Genomic DNA, 6,836 nt, shown 5'->3' on the forward strand with positions numbered 1-6,836 from the left:
ACTCTGACCTTCCTCCAGATTTAAAATTGATTCCATAATGAGTAATACCAGTTATGATGCTCTATGATCTATCAAGGAGTGAGGTGTATTTCACAGAAGTGAGCTTTGCAGATAACTGAATCTCCTGAATCAACTTCATATCCACCCTGGTTTTCTTTCTTCCTCCTCTTTCCTGTCAATTATACGGTCTTATTGGATTTTGTGTATTTTTATAAGTCATCTTTAATCTTTGCTTGAACAAGGAAGGCATGGATAAATAAATACATGTATTTTTAAAACTAAGAAAATAATGACTGCATGAACCTTGCCTTTTTAAGGAACCAAAACTTTTTTTAGCTTGAAGGAAATTTTTTCTGTAGCAAGCTGCATGCTTCATTGCCTTCTGAAAATATGCTGAATGTCAGGCAGCTTGTGCCTGAAGACTCAAGGTCATCACTATAAATATCGATTATCATACAGGGTTGTACTGAGCGGAGGCCCTTGGGGACGATTGAATGGAATGACTCCTGCTAGACTTCATGACCCTGTACCACTTTACCTGTAGTTCTTTATAGTTTGTTTTTTCTCTTTCTTCTTTCTTTCTTTCTTTCTTTCTTTCTTTCTTTCTTTCTTTCTTTCTTTCTTTCTTTCTTCTTTCTTTCTATCTTCTTCCCTTCCTTTCTTCCTTCCTTCCTTCCTTTTTAAAAAGATTTTATAAAAAAAAAAAAAGATTTTATTTATTTGAGAGAGAGCACAAGCAGGGAGGAGGGTCAGAGGGAAAGCAGACTCCCTGCTTAGCAGAGAGCCCTGGTTTGGGGGCTCAATCTCAAGACCCTGAGATCATGATCTGAGCCGAAGACAGACTCTTAATGGCTGAGCCACCCAGGTGCCCCCCTCCCCACCTTGATTTAATGGATTGATTGATTGATTAATTGATTGATGAGAGTGAGAGGGAGTGAGCAGCGGGGAGGGGCAGAGGGAGAAGCAGGCTCCCCGCTGAGCCAGTGTCTGAGGCAGGGTTCTATCCCAGGACCCTGGGATTCATGACTGGAGCCCAAGGCAGATGCTTAACTGACTGAGCCACCCAGGTGCCCCTGTGTTGTTGTTTGATTTTGATTGTAAGTTTATATCCTCCAAAATCAGAGACTTTTCTCTCCTGCTATCTGCTGCTCTAATTTAGACTCTTTTAACACCAAGGAGGTGAAAAAAAGCACACAGGTTGTGTCATGAGAAAAAATGTTTTAAAGGTATATATGCCCAGGAGCCCAGGGGAAACAACAGAGAGGCAAGGCAGGTAGTCCTGTACAGCTGTCTGCCCTCTGGCTTCCCAGCCTCTCCAAGTAGATGAGTGCTCTCTGTCACTTCAGGTTTCCCCCACTTTGAGCAACTCCCTTGTAGCTGCTCATCCTCCCGTAATTTCAGCTTGCAAAGTGTCTTTTGTTTGTCATAGGCCTGACTCAGGCTCCCAAGCGATCTTTCAGCAATGCTGCCCACAGTTCACCGGAAACTTTCCTCTTGGTCTCTTGATTCAAGTTCCAGAGAGAGAAAAGGAGGGAGAGAAAGAAAGAGAATCTGACTCACACAGCTCAAGCTTTTAAACCACGCCACCCAGGTCATAGGTCATTGGCAAGCCTACGCAAGGCTCTGCTTGGATCAGGTGTCTGTACAGTTGCATTCCAACCACATGTTGTCACAGGGGTGGTGGCCTAAAGCCACTACCCCATTAAGTAAAATGGTGAATGGAGACAGAGTCTCTGAGGAAGGGACACGAAACATACTCCAAATTCGGGGAATGCAGCAGTATACCTACTGCATCTGTCTGCTGCCTTCATTTATACACAATTATCTTGGTGAGGTCATGAGGGCAGTTCCATTCACCTCTTCAGCAGAACAAATTGTGCGCATTTTGCAACAATCATCATCATTTCAACTTATCATCGTGCACCTATAAATATTTTTACATATTTAAGATGTGGCATATGTTTTGCCTTTATTATCATGCACCTATAAATGTGTTTATAGATATGGCTATAAATATTTGTGTGTACACAGAGACGTGTGTGTGAATGTGTATTTAAGATAACATATTTTTCAAGATACTGTTACAAATATTTAGGGGAATTTACTTTTTTTCTTGATAGACTATTTTTTAGAGCAGTTTTAGGCTCACAATAAAATTGCCTCCCGTTCTCACACCTCTCCCATTATCAATAGGGGGATTTCTTTTGAATAGAGTGTTTCTTAGTGTTGGTGGTTTGCAGGTTGGCAGCATGGTTTCCAAACCACTACTGTTTTCACTTCGCCACAAAAAAACATTTGCTGAGCACTATTGTAGGCCCTGGAGAAGTATAAGACAAATGCCCTGTCCCCAAAGAATTCACATCTTGGGGATCCCTGGGTGGCTCAGTGGTTTGGTGCCTGCCTTTGGTCCAGGGCACAATCCTGGAGTCCCGGGATCGAGTCCCACGTCGGCTTCCCTGCATGGAGCCTGCTTCTCCCTCTACCTGTGTCTCTGCCTCTCTCTCTCTCTCTATGTCTATCATGAATAAATAAATAAAATCTTAAAAAAAAAAAGAATTCACATCTTTCCATGGACATTGAAAACATATACAACAGAAATGCTTGGGGGCTCAGTCAGTTGAGCATCAGGCTCTTGATTTGGCTCAGGTCATGATCTCAGGGTCATGAGATGGAGTCCCACATTGGGCTCAGCATGGAGTCTGCTTGTCCCTCTTCCTCCCCGTCTGTCCCTCCATCCTCACCCCTTGTGTGTATGCAGGCATGCACTTGAGCTCTATCTCAATAAATAAATAAATAAATAAATAAATAAATAAATAAATAAATAAAATCATTAAAAAAAATAACCACATACAACAACACAAGGGCATCCTGGTTTCATATACAACACGTTCCTGAAAATACACACCAGTGTTAGATGTGTAAAATTCAAAAGCAGATTTGCATTTTTTAAGGTAAGAGCTCTATTTTCAGAGGGCTAAAATACAGTGTAAAATCACTAATTGTGCCTTGTCTCTTAGATATAGTCTTTAGCTATAATTCCAGAATTTAGTAAATTATTTTTTTTTAAGTAAGCTCTACTGTCCAATGTGGGTCTTGAACTCATGACTCTGAGATCAAGATTCACATGCTCTACCAACTGAGCTAGCCAGGTGTCCCAGTAAATGTTCTTTAAATCTGGACTTCTCCATCCTGGCTGAGTAGAGTTGACTGATCATCTAAAGTCTAAAAGGAAGGCAACTTTCCAATTTGGATTAGTCTATTTACATCTCTACAAATCATGAATCATTTTCCTTATCTGTAAAGACAGAGATAATGATAGTACCTCCATCATTTGTTTCTTACATAGTATTGTGAAAATTCAATAAATTAAGTCTTACTTTTTTAGCAGGTTTGTGTTATTTGTTTTATTATTTAAAAAAAAAAGATTTTATTTATTTTTTCCTGAGAGACACAGAGAGACAGAGAGAGGCAGAGACACAGGCAAAGGGAGAAGCAGACTCTCTGCAGGGAGCCCAATGTGGGATTCGATCCCGGGACTCCAGGATCATGCCCTGGGCCCAAGGCAGGCGCCCAAACTGCTGAACCACCCAGGGATCCCCTGAACTAAGTCTTATAATGTGATTAGAATAGTGAGTAATGCATAGAGAATTCTCCGAGTGAGTTGTCATTATTAAGCCTCAAGATTCACTACCTTCTACATGCCCTAGGATTTCCTCTGTCTCAATTGTTCTGAGTTTATGAGAACTACACTACTGTTTACTGGTGTTTGCATTCTCATTAATTTTGATAAAGCAACAAGGCTAAATTCAACTTAGTAGAAACCTAGTTGAATGAATGCCCCTAAGTTGATAGAGATGACGACCCAGGTGGAACTGAACTGTGAGCTGAGTTGGCAAACAGCACCCTCATGAGATGGATCAAAATGTTCCTTTGTCACCTGGCTGATTGCGGGCTGCCATATGGAAAGATGGCTCAGGTGCGTTCATGTATAATGTCCTTATCTGTACGAAAGTGAATGTACAAAGACCAAGGGCACCAGGTCTCTTTACTGGTACCTTCTCTTCACTATATTAGATTCCTGGAAATCTCAAAATAAAGCCAAGCATGAAAAGTTGATTATAGTTTCCCATAAGAGGATGCCTTGATAAGGCATTATAGAAAATGAATTATATATTTGACCAAGAATGTGATTCTAAAGGCAGCTATGGCAGTTACAAGCTTCTATCATTTTTTTCAAGCTTCTATAATTTAAGGCAGTACAATTCTACTACAATTTTGTTCCAAATGGTATAAAATGGATATAAATGTGCACTTTTACAGAAGACTTCTGGATTGAAAAGTGTACTGTAGCACACAGAAATAGAACATAGCTGGGGATCCCTGGGTGGCTCAGCACTTTAGCTCCTGCCTTTGGCCCAGGGCATGATCCTGGAGTCCCGGGAGAGTCCCACATCGGGCTCCCTGCATGGAGCCTGCTTCTCCCTCTGCCTGTTGTCTTTGCCTCTCTCTCTCTCTCTCTCTCTGTCTCTCATAATAAATTTAAAAAATCTTAAAAAAAAAAAACCAAAGAAATAGAACATAGCTATCATAAGTCCTTACTATGTAAATGTTTATTTTATTTATTTTTTTAGAGGCAGGGGAAGGGCAGAAGAGGGAGACACACAGCGCTCTGTCTCATGACCCTGAGATCATGACCTGAGCTGAAATCAAGAGCCACTCCTTAACCAACTGAGCCACTCAGGAGCCTCTTTAATATGTAAATTTTGCATAAAATAGTATTCCAGCTCCTATAAACTATTAATTAAACATTTCGTTAAGAGTTTTTTCTTGGGCACCTGCGTGACTCAGTCTGCTAAGCGTCTGCCTTTGGCTCAGGTCATGATCCCCATGTCCTGGGATAGAGCCCCACACCAGGGCTCCCTGCTCAGCGGGAAGCCTGCTTCTCCCTCTCCCTCTGCCTCTGCCCCTCCCCCTGTTGTGCTCTCTCTCTCTCTCTCAAATAAATAAGTCAAATCTTAAAAAAAAAAAAAATTTATCTGTTTTAAACTCTTTTTAAAAGGAGAGAGAGCTTTTTCTTTTTTCTTAATTTTATTTATTTATTCATGACAGACACACAGAGAGAGGGGCAGAGACACAGGCAGAGGAAGAAGCAGTCTCCATGCAGGAAGCCCGACATGAGATGTCCCTCTGCCGGTGTCCTCTGCCGCTCTCTCTGTCTCTCAAGAATAAATAAATAAATAAAATCCTTTACAAATAATTAAAAAAAAGAAAGAAGAAAGAAAGAAAGAAAGAAAGAAACCTGAGATTGGTGGCAGGGGGGCAATACTTAGGAATAATTTGTGAAGTCCTAGAATTAATATTTTTTTCTTAACAAACTTCCTTATAAAGCTGAGTGTTTTTAAACCATTTCCCTGAGCACCTGGCAGAAAAAAAGAAAAAAAGAAATAATAGTTAACAGACTAAAAAGTACTTGAGTGAATAAATAACACCCCCTCCCCGAAAAGTGACTAGACTTCCAATTTTTTTGTAGTACATTATCACTGGTTTTAACTTGCAAAAGAAATATACGCTTCTTGCTATAAAGCTTATGAATTTAGGGTTTGTAAAATGAAAAGTGAATGTCTACCTGCCCACACTCTCTCCTACAAGATTTTAAATGTGAGAAAATTGTGATTCCATTAGTAGAAAATGAGAAACCAAGAGGCTTCAGGTTCAGTGAACAAAACATTAGATGTGTTCAGTTGGAGCCAACAGAGGACCCGTGAGAGAGACTGGGTGAACCTCAGGACTGTCAGGTCTGACACTGTCCTGGCCCTGTAAGTCTGCATGCAGTCATCCTCCTGTTGAGTGTGGTCCCAACCACCCCCTTCCTAAACTTTCTGTCCCCCCATACCTCTCTGTTGCCAAGGCTATGGGAAGACAGATTACTTATATTTTGTATGGGAATATAAATAGGTAGAAACCCTATGGCAACTTGACACTATCTAGCAACATCACAGAATTGTGCAATCTCTGACCCAGTCATTCTGCTTTTGGGAATTTATCCAAAGATGTACACACACAATGCAAATTAACATATGCCTACAAAGCATCATTGGCATAGCAAAATATTGGAAACAACCCAAATGTCCATCATTAGTGGAACTGGCTAAATATATTAGAGGACAACATATACTAGGTTTTTAAAAATCATTTTTAAAGAGCTTTTAAAACAGAATGAGGAATTTCTCAATGAACCAATTGGAAATACATCTCAGCTAAATTTCTAGGATGTATTAGTAAGTCAAAATGAAAAGAGCAAAATACTGGATAGTATGTATATCAAACAATAGTATGTATTTCAAGAATAATATGTATATCAAGGTACCTTTTGTGTAAGAACATAGGGATGGGGAAATAATAGGTTTGTATTTATGTTTACATGAGGAAACTTTAGAAAAGACACAGAAACACAAGTGTGAGACACAGGAGCAGGGGTAGGAGTTAAGACTGTACACTAGGTATGTTTTATAATGCTTGATTTTTCAACCATTGTAAACGTTTTGCTTAGAAACATTTGCAAAATATTGTTATGAAGAAAGATTTACAAACTGATACATTGTGACACAGGGCAGCATAACACAAAGACCAATTAGGGATCCCTGTAAGCAAAGATTCTGAAAGCATAAGAAGAACTTCTCGGAGTGGTCCCCATATGAGCTGGCTGTTCTCACAGATCAATCTAGAAAGGTGGAGAATTAGCATAGGATCCTCTAGGTTTTAACATCTGTATACACAAAAGCTCAGGGGTATGAAACGTTATTGAGTGGTTGGAAACGTTTCTCCCCAGGACACTT

Source organism: Canis lupus, chromosome 30, assembly GCF_011100685.1.
Source record: "Canis lupus familiaris isolate Mischka breed German Shepherd chromosome 30, alternate assembly UU_Cfam_GSD_1.0, whole genome shotgun sequence".
In the NCBI taxonomy this organism is placed as follows: Eukaryota; Metazoa; Chordata; class Mammalia; order Carnivora; family Canidae; genus Canis; species Canis lupus.